At 47.5% G+C, this 17,811-nt stretch overlaps 1 protein-coding gene across 1 annotated transcript in view; it reads left to right on the plus strand.

Moving 5' to 3' along the window:
- Positions 1–5,825: 5,825 nt before the first annotated feature.
- Positions 5,826–17,811, plus strand: part of ENDOU (endonuclease, poly(U) specific) — a 51,255-nt gene continuing 39,269 nt past the window's right edge. Inside the window, exon 1 of the mRNA XM_053298566.1 lies at positions 5,826–5,880. The gene's annotated coding sequence lies outside the window, so the exon portion shown is untranslated. The remainder of the gene's footprint in view (positions 5,881–17,811) is intronic.

Raw genomic sequence — 17,811 nt, forward strand, 5'->3', positions numbered from 1 at the left:
TGTATTAGGAACCAATTTAAAATAGTTTAGCTGGATGTGTTTTTTCCAACCATTTCTTTTATCCTTTATGCTCTTGTAGTAACTGTTTCATTTTCTAAGTTTGTGCTGTATAAAGAAACAAAAAAGCGAATGTTTTAAATTGACTTATATTTCTCCAAAGTAAAGTTTGTTACATTTAAAGATTAGAAGTGGTTGTTTGATGGTCTTAACTCCATGCCTATAAGCCTCTTCACTCTACTGAGTTTTTATTTCGGTGTTTTGTTTGTTTGTTTGTTTGTTTGTTTGTTTGTTTGTTTGTTTTACAAAAGTGTAAGGGCTGTTGTAGTAGACCCAGCTCTATAAAAGAAAAGTCTACTTGGTGGTAGCAGTGAAGAATTGATATCACGAGGCTGGTGAGATCTGAAATTCCTCCACACATGGTGTCACAAAGGTGGGACAGAGGGCAAAATGCCTTTCTGTCTTAAGGAGGCAATCCTTAGACCTCTTCTGAAGAAGCCTGCATTGGATCCCTCAGATTTAAGCAACTATAGGCCTGTCTCTTACCTTCGGTTGGCCAAGGTAATTGAGATGGTGGTGGCTTCCCAGCCCCAGGCAGTCTTGGAGGAAACTGATTATCTACACCCATTTCAAACCGGCTTTCGGGTGTGCTATGAGTTGGAGACTGCCTTGGTTGGCCTGATGGATGATCTCCAGTGGGGGAATTGACAGAGGGAGCATGACTCTGTTGGTCCTTTTGGATCTCTCAGTGGCTTTTGAGACTATTGGCCATAGTATCCTTCTGGACCATCTGAGAGGGTTGGGGTTGGGAGGCATTGCTATACAGAGGATCCACTCCTACCTCTCGGGCAGATTCCTGATGATGTCACGTGAAAACGGTTGTTATTCAAAATATGAACTTTTATATGGTGAACCCCAGGGCCACTGGGTGACTCCCATTATATGGTGACCCCCCAGGACTTGTGGTAGCAAGTATGACGTGTCCCCTTAGCTAAGCAGGGTCTGCCCTGGTTGCATCTGAATGGGAGACTAGAAATGTGAGCACTGTAAGCTATTCCCCTCAGGGGATGGAGCCGCTCTGGGAAGAGCAGAAGGTTCCAGGTTCCCTCCCTGGCAGCATCTCCAAGATAGGGCTGAGAGAGACACCTGCCTGCAACCTTGGAGAAGCCGCTGCCAGACTGTGAAGACAATACTGAGCCAGGTAGACCAATGAGTCTCACTCAGTATATGACAGCTTCCTATGTTCCTATGTAATGCTCTTCAACATCTACACAAAACCTTGATCTAAATATTTAGAGATGTAAGTTTTAGGTGGTATAAAAATGTTTTAATAAATAAAAATGTTTTTTTTAAATAATAAATAAATATTTGAAACATTCCACTTGGTATATTTTTGTTGTAAGATCTGCCTGGAAAAATATATTGCTTTATTTCCAGACTTGTCTGTTCACACATGAGGAGTCAACATTACGGGGAAATCCCCAAATAACTGTTGCTGGAAGGCCTGTCTGTTGGCTGAATTAGGCTAATCATAATATATTTTTTATACCCCAGTTAATATCCTCAGCTTCTATTTTCAAACCATTTCATCTTTTAAAACATGAATATGATCTAAAACCAAATGTTGCTTGACAGTATATTAAGCTAAAACACAGTATATCTAAAGGGTTTGGTCCAGATGCTGTTAGTGCTTCGGAGCCTCTGGATATTATCAAATTTTATCATCATATCAATAAATCTAATCAGGCTCATAATATGCTTTACAACTTTACTCAAGTCCATGTAGCAACTCCACTTGACTCGGAAAGAATTAAATGGAGCTTAGAATTGAATGTTTCACAAAGAGACGACTAAGGGGAGACATGATCAAAGTGTATAAAATTATGCATGGAGTGGAGAGGGTAGACTGAAAGAAATTTTTCTCCCTCTCTCACAACACTAGAACCAGGGGTTACCCATGAAACTGAAGTTTGGGAAATCTAGGACCGACAAGAGGAAGTACTTTTTTCACGCAGTGCATAATTAATCTATAGAATTCCTTGCTAGGGATGTGCGGTTCGGTCCGGATCCGGACCGGTTCGGGACGAACCGGTCCGGATCCGGCGGCTCGATCCCGGACCGAATCGGGCCCTTCTGGGACCGAGCCGGACCGAATTCGAGCCGGTTCGGTACCGAACCGGCTCGGGTTTCCCGAACCGGTCCGGGAGTGGAATTGAGTCTCTGGAGTGTCTCTTAGTCTTGAAACTTTAAAGTGTGTCCTCCATTTTGTGTCTCCTTCCCGAAACTTTTGCTCCTCCTTGCATCCATTTTGTGATGCTATTTCCAGGCATTGTATTAGCTGCGCTATTGATCCTTGATTGGCCAGAATGAGTCCTTTGGTCTGGTAGGCTGCTTGGCTGTTGCACTGTTGAGAGCTGGCACCCTGTTGGCCGTGGGGGGAGTGCAAAGGTGGGGCTCCCAAAGGAGGGAATTACAAACCTATATAAACCCAAGCCTCTTCTCTGGAAACTTCTCTTGGCTGCAGTTGTGGGATCATCTCTGAGACCTGCTTGCCCTTTGCTGGCTGCTCTGGTGTCTCTGTGAGTCCTCCCTGACTGTGTCCTGTGTCTCTCTGTGTGTGCTCTAATCCTTTGTCCACCTGCCCTTTGTGACTCTCTCTGTGTCTCCTCTCTCTGTCTGTCTCTTGTCTGTACTGTGTGTTACTTCACTTTACTTTCTTCTTAATTTCCCCCAATTTCCCCTGTTCCTTGTCTGTCTGCTTTTCTCCCCCCTCCCCCCCTTTCCCTTCTCATCCTTTGGGCCTACCCTCCCCCACTCCCACCCACTGCATCCTCATTGCTTTAAAAGTTCTTCCATTAATTATTGCTCTTTGTCCTGCCTTGTTTTTGTTCAACTTTTTGATTTTCACATTGCATTCCATTGGTTTCATTTATATATTGCTTGCTGGTTTTGATTAAATTGTACCATTTTGTTTGTTTCTGCTGCTGCCCTGCGAGTTGGTTCCCTGAATCCCTCCCCCCCACCCCCAGAGGATTCTGTTGTTGTTTCTTGTTGTCCCATATAATCAGTTTTGGTTCCCTGCTCCCAACTTGCCCCTCCAAGTCCAAACCACACCCCACCCCAACCCCACCCCATCCAGCCTTCTCCCAAATTTGCTGCTGCCAAACAGAGTCCAGTTTTCTTTGCTTGCAGTTCCACTTATTCATTTGCTATTATTAATTTGCAGCAATTGTGGTTTCATTGTCTCTGTTCACTTAGTGGGCCCCCTCAGAGTCTGTGTGTTTGGTTCCCCCTCCCACCCACGAGTTTCTTCTTCTTGGTGGTTTTTGGTTTAGAAAAAAAGAGTCTTTCTTTTCATTGTTTTTTTTTTAAACTTCTGGCTTGTGTTCTCTTGATATATATTTTGCTCCCCTTCTCCTCCTCCTCCCCCTGCCTGCCCCCCCACCCTCCCTCCTCCCAGACCCTAGCCCAGGCCCAGCTCCTCCCCCCACCACCCCATCCAGCCTTCGCTGCTGCTACCCAGAGTCCAGTTTTCTTTGCTTGCAGTCCCACTTATTTATTTGCTATTATTAATTTGCACCAATTGTGGTTTCATTGTCTCTGTTCACTTAGTGGCCCCCCCTCAGAGTCTGTGTTTGGTTCCCCCTCCCCACCCCCCCACCCCCAAGTTTTTTCTGCTGGTTAGAGTCTTTCTTTTCATTGTGTTTTTTTTAAACTTCTGGCTTGTGTTCTCTTGATATATATTGCTTTATATATTTTGCTCCCCTCCTCCTCCTCCTCCGACGAATGTGCCGACGAATTGCCCAGGTGGAAGGGCATCCTGGTCGAGAAGGTTAGGGAGGAGGAGGCCGCTAGGGCCCGCAGAGACCAGGGTGTTGGTAGTGGTGCGGGGGCAGCCCTCGCGGCCCAACCCGCACCCAGCAGCAGCATGGGCGGCCAGCCGGCGTCAGCTTCCCCTTCCCCTCCCTCTTCCCAGTCCAGCAGCGCGGCATCCCAGGCGGTGCCATCGCAGCAGCCACTTGCTACCGACTCGAGATCCGCCCAGTGGTTTCAGCGGTTCTGCTATGGCGCCATGCCTGGTATGCGGGAGGCTCAACCTGCCAGGTCCCCCTCCAGTGCTGAGCAATGCGTTGTGCAGTACTTGGAGGAGCCTGTGGAGGGAGACGGCGTGGACTGCGCACAGTTCTGGGCGAGCCGCCGCCAAGTCTGGCCGGACCTGGCGGTGGTGGCTGTGCGCCTCCTCTCCTGCCCCCCAACCAGTGTCCAGAGCAAGCGGGTGTTTTCACGTGCCGGGGGACGTGGTGACACCCTCTCGCTCCCGCTTGGACCCTGGTCTGGTGGAGCAGCTGGTCTTCCTTAAGGTGAACCTCCCCCTGTTGGGCTACCCCAAGCTGGAGTTTGAGCCGGGCGAGTGATTACCGTGGGTTGCCCCATGGTTGGTCACCTGCCTGGCTCGACCTCTGTGCTTATCCCTACCCTCCCCCCTTCCACCTCTAGCTGAGCTGACATGACAGATGCTGAGCCGTGCCAGCCAGTCGCAGCGTGTAGTGTGCCCACACAGAGATGCAGTTGTAGTAGTAGTTGTAGTGCTGCGACTGGCCAGATGTTTACAATGCCCACGCCCACCTAAAAAGAAACCCAATGCTGACCAGCACAGGCCCTTTATCTATCCACCTGTCAGCATTTGGGGACCTGGCGTGGGCACGGCACACACCCCCAAAGTAGCACAGCCCACAGAGTACTAGACTTAGCGGCAGCGGCGGGTATACGTTCTAAAATGCAGTGTAGATATGTAAATACTGTATGTAAATAAACATGTAAATAATTTTTTCTTTAAAAACCCCATGTTAAAATCAAGCCTCAAAATTATGCAAAAGAAAGAAAAAAAGGTGACAAAGGGAGAACAAAATGATGAATGCCAAATGAATTGATTTTATTGAAAATGTTACCAGAAATCATGTGTGGGGGGCTTGGTTTACATGGAGAAAATGATTGGGTGATTTTTTCAAATGAAACGAATGAATTATTATCATCTTATGTTCATCTTGATTGTGGTCACTGTTGATGTTGGCTGATGGCAAAAAACCCAAAACCATCAGAAATAGCAATGAACTGGCTGCCAACACAACATATTGATTGATAACTGTGCAGGGGGGGAATTGGGTCTGTGTGTGTGTGTGTGGTGCAGGCTCAGTCTGTCTCTTCCTGTTGTGTGTCTGTCTGTCTGTCTGTGTGAATGGATGCCTAGCACTGTCTCTGTGTGTGGATGCTTTCTGTGTGTAGTGTGGTGTGTGTCTGTCTACATGTTTTTTTCCCTCCCCCCCATGCCTCCCTCCATCCTTCCCCTCTCATCCTCTCCCCTTCCTCTTCACCACCTTCCATCCTCCCTCCCTTCCAGCCCACCACGACCTCACCTGCCCCCAACCCCGGTCTGGCAGATGATGAGAGTCTGGTCTCTCCCACCGAAGCACACACGTGAGCACGTGTGTGCACAAATATGTGGCTGACCAATTCTGAGCCGGACCCTCCCCCCTTCAATCCCCTCTACATCCCTCTCCCCCTCCCCTTTCCTCCCCCCTGCCTCCCTGCCTCCCTCCCTGCCTCCCTCCCCCCTCCTAGCTAGCAGCGCACACATACACACACAAAACACCTGTGGTGGCAAACACCACCAGCACACATGCACTCACACTGGTGCCACCACCTCTGCCTTGGGCCTCTGTGTCCTTGAGCAGATATGTGGTGGTGGACCAGAGAAGCATTTCTTTCCAGCAAGGCAAAAGGCATGCACTCACTGCACACACACACACACACACACACACACACACACACACACACAGAGGTGAAAAGACGAGAAGAGGCAACTTCTAGAACCAGCAGCAGCAGGTGAGTGTCGTGTAATTGTGTTGCTTCCCAAGGCCACTGCCCATGCTCAATGCTCAGTCTGCTGAAACTAAAGAACTAGCTACAATCATCCTTCCTCACACGCAGCTCAGCTCAGCTCAGCTGCACAGCACACTGACTAACTAGACACTACAGCTGGTGGTAGAAAAAACAGAAGTCTAGATTCTAGAAGATGTCCTGGTGGATTTTAAACTTTCAAATCTGTGCTAGGATTGCCTCGCCTCCTCCTCCTCCTCCTGCCTGTAATTGTGCCCTCTCCCCTTGCAGTTGCGCCGTCGTGATGGGTTGGTGATGTGCGTGCGCCGTCTACTTAGTTCTCTCCTCCTCATGTTGGCTGGGCTTGCCAGGCACTGGCTGGCAGCAGCTGTTGGCTGTGTGCTAGGCTCAGGCTGTGGCATGCGTGACTGGACTGGGAATGTTATTGTAGCGGCAACACTGGTTGTGGTGGTAGCAGTAGTAGCTGTTGCTGTTGCTGGGCTGGTGGCTGCTGGCCTGTGCTGACTCTGCGCACTTGGTCTGGTCTGGTAATTTGGATGCAGATGTAGGGTGTGTGTGCATCATCCATGCGGAACATCAGAGCAGAGCAGAGCAGGTTGGCTGGCTTCTGTCTGTCGGGCCTAGTCAGTGGCAGGCACTGAGTGAGGCGGTGGTTTCTTTGGGCATCACATCACCCATCATGCAGAGCGGCAGGTCTGCTGCTCTGCTGCTCCGCCTCCTGCTTCTTCTCTGTGTGTGCTGCTCTTGTGCTTAGTGTGCTGCTCCGCTGCTGCTGCTGCTGCTGCTGTGCTGGCAGGCAGCACAGCAGTGGCCTTTTTGTTAGATCAGAGAGTGGGTGTTGTCTCTCTGAGTGTCCTCCTCTTACTTGCTTGGATAGGAGTGGTGGTAGTAGGTAGGCATTAAGATGGACTGACTAGGTGTTACGTGTTAGGGCGCCCAGAGAGAGGGGCCAAAAAGATGGGGTGGCAATTGTTGGGTTGCTCCTAGTATTATTGGTGAATTTTTGAAGAAAATTTTTTTCCCATTGGCTAGAATGGGGGTTTGGGGCTGCCCCAGACCCGCCTCTGTGGGGTGGCAGCACCGCCAAAGTGGGTCCAGGGCCATGGCAAAAATGCCCTCAGTCCCTCCCAGCAATCCCCATAGAGATAGGAGTGATGGTTCTGTTGTTTTTCTGAGGTGTTCTGAGTGAGTGTGGATTCTGTGATAGCAAATGAGAGTGGATTCATGGTGTCTCATTGGAAATCTCATTAGCTATCATAGAATCTACACTCAGAACACCTCAGAAAAACAACAGAACCATCACTCCTATCTCTACGGGGATTGCTGGGAGGAACTGAGGGCATTTTTGCCATGGCCCCGGACCCACTTTGGGGGTGCTGCCACCCCACAGAGGTGGGTCTGGGGCAGCCCTAAACCCCCATTCTAGCCAATGGGAAAAAAATTTCTTCAAAAATTCACCAATAATACTAGGAGCCACCAATTGCCTTGGGATTTTTGGGGTGGAGGACACCCATGGGTGGCTACCACCCACCCCAGCTTTTTTGCCCCTAAGGGCTCCACATTGTGAGTTATGGGCAAAAATTATTTTTTTTAAAAAAAAATTGTGAAATATCAGAGGAAGGTCCAATTGACTTGAAATTTGGGTGGCAGGTAGAACACAATGTCCCCTTCAAAAGCAGACACTTTTTGTGATCCGAACCGGTTCGGTTCGGATCCGAACCGGTTCGAAACTGAACTGGACCGGGGGGGTGGTCCGGCAAAACCAAAACCGAACCACCCCGGTCCGGTCCGGACCCGGTTCAGACCCGAACCGAACCGGGATAACCGGTTTTATGCACATCCCTATTCCTTGCCATGGGATGTGCTGATGGCCACCAGCTTGGATGGCTTTAAAAGGGGCTTAGACAGATTCATGGTGGACAGGTCTATCAATGGCTACTAATCTGGTGGCTGTGGGCCACCTCCAGCCTCAGAGGCACGATGCCTCTCAATACCGGCTGCAGGGGAGCAATAGCAGGAGAGAGGCCATGCACAAACCTCTTGCCTGTGGGTTCCCCAGAGGCATCTGGTGAGCCACTGTGTGAAACAGGATGCTGGACTAGATAGGTCTTGTGCCCAATCCAGCAGGGATGTTCTTATGTTCTTAATGTATCGATCTCACAACATCAATGGGATGTGATTTTATCTGAAACTGCTTATAATTTGAGGCTTAAGTTAGTCCAACAACAAAAATAGTTTTTCGGTCTTCTTGGATGCCGATTAGACTCTGTGAATGTGGGTTGAGCAAACTGACAAATGTTGGAGATGTGGGGAAGGTAAGGCGGGACTCTTAAATCTGTTCCTTAATTGTAAGGTGATATCTCCATTCTTGGAAAAGATAAGTGACTATGTCAACTATGACTATGTCATAGCAAGAGAATATTCTCTAGATCCTATTTCAGTTTTGTTGGGATTGCCTTCTAATGTAGAAGGAATATCCCTTAATCAGTGGAAATGGCTTACTAGGGCCTTTCTGGTGGCTAAACACACATTATTCTACAAAACTGGAAATGTAAATACCCTCCAGATATTGAAAAATGGCTCTTCGATTTACTTACTCTAGCAGCCCAGGAATGTTCTTTTTTTTTAGTACCAGATATTGTTTTTCTAACTATGAGGGGATTTGGTCCCCTCATAGTTTTTGGAATTATTTGCATTGTAAGTGTATTGTATGTATGTATGTACTTTAAAAAAATATATACATGAAATCTCTGGGAGAAATCATCAGGATATTAGGTGCAGGCTGTTATCAATATGCTGATAACTCCCAAATCTATTTCTCCATGTCAACCTTATCAGGAGAAGGCATAACCTCTCTAAATACCTGCCTAGAGGCAGTGATGAGCTGGCTGAGGGATAACAAATGGAGACTGAATCCAAATAAGATGGAGATGCTTACTGTGCAGGGTCAGAACTCAGGAGACAACTTTGATGTGCTGGTCCTGGATGGGGTCACACATCCACAGAAGGAACAGGTACAGAGACTGGGAGTGCTTCTGGATCCAAACCAATCCTTAGTGTCTCAGGTTGAGGCTGTGGCAAAGGTGCTTTCTATCAGCTTCAGCTGTTATACCAGGTGTGTCCATTTCTTGAGATAAACTATCTCAGAATAGTAGTACATATGCTGATGATCTCCAGACTTGACTGCTGCAATGCGCTCTATGTGGGGCTGCCTTTGTACATAGTTCGGAAACTGCAGTTGGTACAGAATGCAGCAGCCAGGTTGGTCTCTGGGTCATCTTGGAGAGACCATATTACTCCTATATTAAAAGAACAACAGTGGCTATCAATAAGTTTCCAGGCAAAATACAAGGCGCTGCTTATCCTCTCTAATAAAAGCCTTGGTGTCCGTCCGTGGACACCCAGGCATGTGTCCGTGCCTCCCTCAGCCATTCTGGGCATGTGCGGAGCGCATGCGCAGTACGGCCGAGGCAGAAACGGACAAAGGGACTAGGCGGCCATGTTTGTTGCTTTGCCCGGCCGCGGAGTGGACAAAGGCGGCCACGGGGAGAAACTTGGAAAGAGGCGGCGGAGGAAACTTGGGAAGAGCCGGCGGGGGAAAATCGGGAAGAGGCGGCAGGGAAAACTAGCCGAGGCGCGGCCGAGGCGGCGGCGGAGCCATGGCCGAAGCCTGGCCGCGCCGCCGAACCCGAGCGGGGGAAAGAGGCGGCAGCGGAAGGAAGCTGGCCGAGGTGGTGGCAGAGCCGCCGCCGAGGCCTGCTGGCGCCGCTGAATCTGGGCGGGGGGGGAGAGTTTGGGGCCCTTGCCCGGCCAGGGAGACCGGCCACGGCATGCAGGCTGGTGGCGGAGGGAGGGGGAATGGCGGCTGGGGGCCCGGAATGCCATGGGAACTCCAGAGAAATAGAAGAAAGGCGGCAAGAGAGGTTACGAGGGGGAGGCTGGGATGGAAAGGAAGAGCAGGGCCCACAAACTGCAATTCCCCCCGATGCAGGGGGTTGCTTCGGCTGAGGAGGGCCACACAAAGCGGTGGGAAGAAGAGCGACCGGGCTGAGGGGGCGGCGGCGGAAGGTATGTGGCCGACAAGGCAGAGGTGCTACTGAGCTGCGTAGAAGGAGTGGCAACAGCAGGCAGCGAGAGAGAGAGAGAGACCGTCGTCGAGCGGGGAAGGTGGGGCTGGAACAGACCTGAAGGAGGGGAAAGGATGGGGGCTGAGGCTTCTGACTGGGGGGCTGGGGTGATATTTCTGGGGTGGGTGGGAGAGATGGGCAGGCAGGCTAACCTCTGGGTCTCAAGTGCTGCTGCTGGGGTCGAGCCCCAGGGAAGAGCTCTAAAACAGGCTCCGTACTAGCGCCCGTTATTTTAACGGGCTTAAAAACACTAGTAATCTATAAAGCCCTAAACAGCTTAGGCCCAGGGTATTCAAGATAACATCTTGTTCACTATGAGCCCCATCACCCATTGAGATAATCCAGGAAGGTTCATCTGCAGTTGCCACCAGCTCGTCTGGTGGCTACACAGGGACAGGCCTTCTCCATTGCAGCCCTGAGACTCTGGAATGGGCTCCCTACTGAAATAAAAGCCTCCCAATTTCTGACAATTTTTAGAAAGTCTCTAAAGACATTTTTTCACCCAATTTTAAAAACTAGATTTATGCTTTTAAATTGTTTTAAGGTTTTGATTTCTGTTTTAATTTGTTTTATATTGCTGTAAACGCCCAGAAATTGAAATTTAGGGTGATGTACAAATATAATAAATAAATAAATACACAACGCTCAGGGTTTTTCTGAGTGTTTTCATTTCAAGGGTCCGGCACCATTTGTATCTAACAATGCCTGAATTTTCCACCACAATCTCACAAGCAGGGTTGTGGTCTGAGACATAAGCTAAAACCAGATTTTAAGGCTGTCAAAGTTGATATTTTCACTATTGGCGGTGTTCAAAGTGATTCCATTGACCTTTATACACACACCACCTTCAGTCATATACCCATATGTTTTGGGACCTGCTGACCCATTGACCAGAGGGGAGCTCACTTGAGAGCCTTCCTAGATAATCATCACCCTTCCTGGACTTGACATTTTTATCATTCTGAACTGCAATGAAAATAGAGAGACAGACAATCAGTACATAATGATGGACAGACTCACTCCCACACACATGCACACGCACACTCACACTTTTATCTTTTAGTTACTACCCAGGGTCCATGAAATATCTAAAAAAAAACCCCTCATATTGACAACGTCAATACAGACCACTAATTGAAATATTTTTTAAAAGGTTTGGACACTAGAGGGCAGCAAAATACAATGCACTCCCTCCCCTCCATTCTCTCCCCCCCCCGCCCCCTCATGGTTCTTATTTCTGACTGGTTATTTAAAATAACATTAAACTATGAACCATTTCCAGCTTTTAAATGTGAATATTAATATTTGGTGGTTCAGTTTGAACCGAATTCAAACTGAACCACTAGCCCGCAAACTAGTTTGGTTAAACTGGCCAGCGGTGGTCTGGTCAGTTGAACTGGTTCGACCCAGTTTGAAGGGCTGTGCTTGTAAAGGGGAATCTGGTGGTTACAACTGTATGATGACAAGAAAATGGAAATCCTGGCTTTAAAAGGGTTCTAAGGGAGGCAGCAGCAAATGGGCACTTTACTGCCGGCAGTGGTGGCTAATAACTTTAAGGGAGAAATTCTGCAACAACATTTTTTAAAACCCTGTTTTCCCTCTCCTAGATTATAACAACTCTCAATTGGCAGAATTAGACAAAATGTGTAAATGTATATTTATTTATTTATTTATTTATTTATTTATTTATTTGATTGATATACTGTCCTTCCAAAAATGACTCAGGGCATATTAAAACAAAATAAAACCAATTAACAATTAAAATCTAAACTATACAAAAATAATAAAACCAATTAAACATTCAAACAGTTAAAAACCCTGGGAAACCAGGGCAAACATTTAAAACAATTTAAAACAGTTTAAAACAATTTAAAAACCCTGGAAGGCCTGGCCAAACATTTTGCACATATGTAAAATATGTATACAGCACATATGTCCAAATATAAAAATATTCCCACACAGTTTATTTTGAAACAGGAGTATGCCAAATTGATTCAAACAGAACTGAGTTTGATTCAAACCAGTTCAATTCAAACCGAACTAGACTTTTTTTAAAAAAGGTGGCCAGTCTGACTTTGAGCAGGTTGGTAAGGTTATGTTGAACGAGATGGTGTATTTGGAAAAGCACCAATTGTCACAAGCTCGCAGGCAGGGTCAGAGAGGGTGAGGTACTTTGGATGCTATATTGCAATTGGAGATTGGTGTATGTAGGGCCTTCTGTTGTGAGCTTGCAGGCAGAGGTGTGGTGTGTGCATGACCATTTGTATTGTCATCTTCGTGGACAGGGTTTTCCCACCAGTCCTACTCATTAATTCTAAGCAGTTTGTGAATGCAAGTGTGGCTGTGAGATTAATAAACAAGAAGTCCTAGTAAAAACTAGTCTATCTGCTTTACTTTCACTATAATCTTGATAATTACCATCTTCACAAGTTAGCCCACTTCAGCCCCAAATGTTCACACATTGCCATCTTGAATTGGGATAAATGACATGATCACAAACTATGCCATTGAGGAGTCCCTTTGTACCCCTACAACAAAACCAAATTTGGTTCAAATCAGTTAGGCAGTTCACAAGTTAGCCCACTTGCACCTCAAAGGTTCACACGTCTGCCATCTTGAATTAGGGTGGATGGCATACAACGGTACCAAATTTGGTCCAAATGGGTCCAGGCATTGCCAAGTTGATGAAGGGGGATGGACACACACAGAGAAAGCTGGGTGATCTCATAAGATTAGTTTCCTTAAGGAAAGTAGGCTAAAAACAAATTCTAACGACAGGATTTTATATGGGACAGGGTGAGAGCAATTTGTAAAGCCCCCTAAGAATTGGTGACGGGAGTTTAGAATGAATTTAGCAGAAGGAAAATCAACATGCACAGCAGTGAGTGTGGAATGAGGTGTAGAGAATTACAGAATTGCTGCTAATCAGCTTTGTATACAGATATTTCTACATCACTTTTCAACAAAAGTTCTCAAAGTGGTTTACATAGATATAAATAAATAAAATGGCTCCCTGTCCCCAAAGGGTTCACATTCTAAAAAAATGTGCACATTGAGCTGATGGGAAGGATAACCTTTTAGATTTGCAAATGAAGCTTGGTTATCTGATGGGTGAGAGTTATTTAATGATCAGACCCATTTTGACTGATGTCTGATCTTTTCTGCATGTTCTGGAGTTAAGTTATGAAGTACTACATAAACCCTTTCTTGGAGTTTCAAGCAAATGATGTTAAATCTCTAAAATGAAAGTACTAAAAAGGCAATATTTAGAGAAAAAATATTGTGAGCAGTCATCTTTGCCACAAAGATAGTTCTCTGCTTTACACAGAGTATTAAATCTTGGTTATAACATTAAAAAACAACAACCTAACAGCCACTTGCTCTTTTATAGACAGCAAGCCACAAAGGCCCAGGTTATACATAATGGGAAAATGGAGTTCCCTTCACCTCTGTTTTCCAAAACTGAATGTACGAACCCAGGGAAATTGAATTTGTGGGGCAAAGTGACCTGCAGTTTCTCTTGCCAAACTCCATGCTGAACCTTCAGTCAGAGTGGAGTTTTGCCGTTTCTGTGGTGCCAGCATTACAGCTGAACGCTGGCACCGCAATTTGTGTCCCATGGAGCCGGAGTTGAAGGATGAAGCTCCTCCCTCACTCTGGCCTGATTGGCTGTGCAGCCTGTCTTTCTGTGAGGATGAATGCCTGCCCAGCCTCACTGACTACAAAGAGAACAAGGATGGGAGGGATGGCACAGTGTTACATGTTATCTGTGTCACATATGAACCAGGCCCAGAGGCGTAACTATAGGGGGGGCAGGGGGGGCACGTGCCCCGGGCGCCATCTTTTCTGGTCACGTGGGGGGGCGCCAACATGACCAAATTTTTTAAAAAAAATTTAAATTTTTTGTTAATACAAATGTTTCCTGCTCAGTGCAGCAGCGCTGCAGCAGTCAAGGGAGCGCGTCGGTGCCCCCTTCCCCACGAGCGGTCCCTTCTGCGCCGCCTGCGCCCCCCCCATTGCTTTGCTAGCACCTGGTGGCCAGTCAGTGGCCTGGCTTGGCGGCGGCGGCGGGCGCTTGTGAGGAAAAACCTAAGTATAATGTAGTATGTTGGGGGGGGCGGTGGGGGGGCACGGGGGGGCTCCATTTCAGTGCTTGCCCCGGGCGCCGTTTTCCCTAGTTACGCCTCTGACCAGGCCAAAGTCTCAGTTCTTTCTTTCAGCAATTATTTCTCAATGGTGGCTATTTCTTCATTCCCCTCCCCACAAATGAGGATGATGTTGGGTGGGGGATCGGGATTGATGGAAATTTAAATTTATGGAAATGACTGTGTGCTAATTTTTTGGAGTATATTTGGAGTATATTTGAAAGCTCAGTAGAAATTTCTCAGAATTTCCTGCCTCACATTCTCCCCGAGAATTTGTGGAGCATATTTTGAGGGGGATATTCACCTCAATCCGAGTAAAAAGACACTAAACAGTGTCTTTTCAAGTTAACAATTAATGGGGATGGTCTTCCATGGAAAACAACAGACTAATGGATTCAAAGGGGCTAGACTGAATAAGTGGATTACCTAGGAAGCCAAATGCTGCACATACAGATCTGAGAGGTTTATTGACTCTTGAGCTTAAGAAGATCTGGAAAGAAGAACTGAGTGGTTTTAAGAGCTTGGTGCAGAAAGTGAGGAAGTGCTAATAAACAACTGAAGTAATGTATGCCTATTTGGGGGTCTCAGGAAGAATGCTCTGGGGCCATATGGAGAGTCTATTTTGAGTTGTTTGGGAGCCCTGTACAGACTTCTATGAGGATAGAATGCAGCAGCTCTGCCTTCTTCCTTGCTTGACTTCCTAGGCTGCCCTTAGCTTCCATGTTATACACTGTTCCTATCCGAAACTCTCTCAAACACAGGTCAAGCCAGGGTAGGCACATCTGTATGAGTGCCAAGCGTGATGTACAGACAGTTCCAATTCTGGACCTCATAGCAATAAGAGCTCACTCTAGTTTACAATTGTTCCATAAGAATGTAAGCATTGTCCAAATACAATAGTCTCCACCAGAGTCCAACTATGTGCTCCTCCATAAGTAGGCATCTGAAAGAAGGGGGAAATCTGCTATATTATTTCTGTTTAACCACCCCTAGTGAAAAGGTGTTAGAGAAGGGGTCACTAATTAGTGTTGTGTAGCCTGGAGTATTATCTCCTGAACAGTAATTCTCAAACTGAGGAATGCACTAGTGGGCCATTGAGGCTCCACTGGAGACATCTTGTTGCTCACTGAGGAAACCAGAATAGTGCACAGATTCCCTGTAGCTTGGGGAGGGCAGTTGAAATTTGGTGGGCTGGGAGCGTGTGTGAGAAGTGGATTGCTTGGGGAGCACTTTAGGACTTTACTTTGCGCCAACTTGGATGGGTGGGCCATTGGTTGCTGTTTGAGGGGTTGCCTGATAGTTGGGATGTTTTGCTTGATATTTTAAAGAGCAGTTACCGGCAGTGGGCCAGCATGCCTCCTAAGAAAGACGTGCCTACGTGGAAGGACAAGGGAAAGAACAAGGGCAAAGCACCTGCCCCCAAATGGCCATGCCACCTTGTTCCAGTCCCTGAGGAGTACTCCTCGTCCTCTGAAGATGAAGGAGATTTGACCTTGGCCACTATGCTGTCCAGAATTAAGGAATTAGAAAAGCAAAGGCAGAAGGGTCCACCACGAGGTGGACCCTAACGGGTTCAACTGGCTGGTCGGATTCCTGATTTACATGGGGGTTGTCTTTCAGAAACAGCCCAGTGGGTTTCATTCATGTACAAATAATGGACATGGACATTATTTATCACACATTCAGCAAGTGTAGTGGGCCCACCTGGACTTGCTATGATGAATCATTCCACATGCAATCAGCTCTTAACCCTGCCCTCCCATGGGACAAACATCATCCCCAGATGTGGTTGCAAATCATGTGTCCATCCCGGCCTGTGCAAGGGGAATACAGTGATCGTGGGCATATTCTGACCAAATCACCAGCATCCAAATCCAAGGGGAGTGGTGCCGGTCAGGGGGTTCAACCCTGTCTGTTGTGCTTGGCGTACGGATCTTCTGGGGCATGTTCCAGGCAGCAGTGTCATTTCAAGCACGCTTGTTAAGTGTGTGGGGGACCCCACCCTTTCAGTTCCTGCCCTAGAGCAAGTGGTGAGTGTAACATTGGCCGTGAGCAGCTGCCGCCCCGGAAACCAGGCAACTAATGGGGCAGTGGGGTGGCCAAAGGGCCCCAGCCTAGTTAAGACTCAGGTTTTGTTGGCTTTTATCGAACATTATCCCGATAGGGAAGGGGCACTTTATTTTGCAGACAGGTTCCACTTTGGGTTTAGAATCCCTTTTCAGGGTGTTTGCTCTCTCTCTCTCTCTCTCTCTCTCTCTTGCAAAAATTGAGGTCGGTTTTAAGTTTGGAGCATGTTGTACATGCTAAGATTGCCAAAGAGGTGTTTGAGGATAGAGTGCTGCACCCCTGTTGGGGCTCCCACCCCTAACTTTAGGGTTCCCTGCTGGGAGTGGTGCCCCAAAATGCCCCAGGGGGATTTAGACTAATCCAGCATTTGTCTTACCCGTGGGGCTCCTCAGCCAATGACATCATTCTGTAGGAGCTCTGCTTGGTACGATACACCTCGTTTCATGATGTTGTAAGGATGGTTCACTGCAGGGGAGGGGAGCACTCATGGGCAAGTGCGATATTGTCGGCTTTTCACCTTCTTCCAGCCCACCCCACTGATTTTGAGTTGTTAGGCTTCCAATCTGAGGGCTGCTATTACATGGACTGGGCACTACCCATGGGTTGTTCTGTCTCTTATGTGGCCTTTGAATGTTTCAGCACCTTCCTGGAGTGGTGTGCCATAGCTCGCTCTGGGCACCTTAAGATTAGTTCATTATTAAATGATTTTTTAGTTGTGGGGCCTTCCGATTCCCCTCTGTGGCTGCCTCATGGCTGTTTTCAGCACCATTTCGGCTGAGTAGGAGGTGCCCCTCGCACACGAAAAGACTGACTATCCGGCTCCGGTCTTGCCATTTTTAGGTATTGAGTTGGATTCCAATGCAAGGCTCTGCAGGCTACCAGCTGAAAAATTGGAGGATATGGTTGCCTGCTTGCCAAAAAATTTGTCGGCAAGGAAGGCCACATTGCAGGATTTTCCATCCCTTATAGGTCACCTGAACTTTGCATGCCGAGTGGTGGCCCTGAGCAGGCCCTTTTTAAGGTTCCGGTGTGATGCTATGCAGGGTGTTAGTTCTCCTCACCATTGTATCAGGGTGTCTGGGGAGATCAAGGAAGTCTTACTAGTGTGGCACTTCTTCTTCCGAGGTTTCAATGGGGTTTCTTTTTGGAGGGAGGAAATGCTGCTTGAGGCAGAATTGCAGGTACACGCTGATGCATCAGGTGCCCTTGACTTTGGTCTTTACTTAATGAGGCATTGGTGTGCAGCCCAGTAGCCAGGGGAATGGTCCACATGAGGGGTTACCTGGGACTTAACCTTTTTTGAATTTTTTCCCATTGTAGTTGCGGTACACATCTGGTCTGGGGACTTTGCTAACAAAACGGCGCATTTTTGCTGCAATAACACGGTGATAGTCCAGGTTTTCAATTCTCTCACCTTGCGTAGGACCAGAGTAATGGGATTAGTTTGATGTTTCATGCTCCAGTGCCTCCGATTGAATACCCAATTCCTAGCTCGCCACATCCCCGGTTTAGACAATGGAGTGGCTGATGCCTTATCTCAGATGCAGATGGAACATTTTCAGCGGTTGGCCCCAGAT

This window comes from Hemicordylus capensis, chromosome 2 (genome assembly GCF_027244095.1).
Source record: "Hemicordylus capensis ecotype Gifberg chromosome 2, rHemCap1.1.pri, whole genome shotgun sequence".
NCBI classification, from domain to species: Eukaryota; Metazoa; Chordata; class Lepidosauria; order Squamata; family Cordylidae; genus Hemicordylus; species Hemicordylus capensis.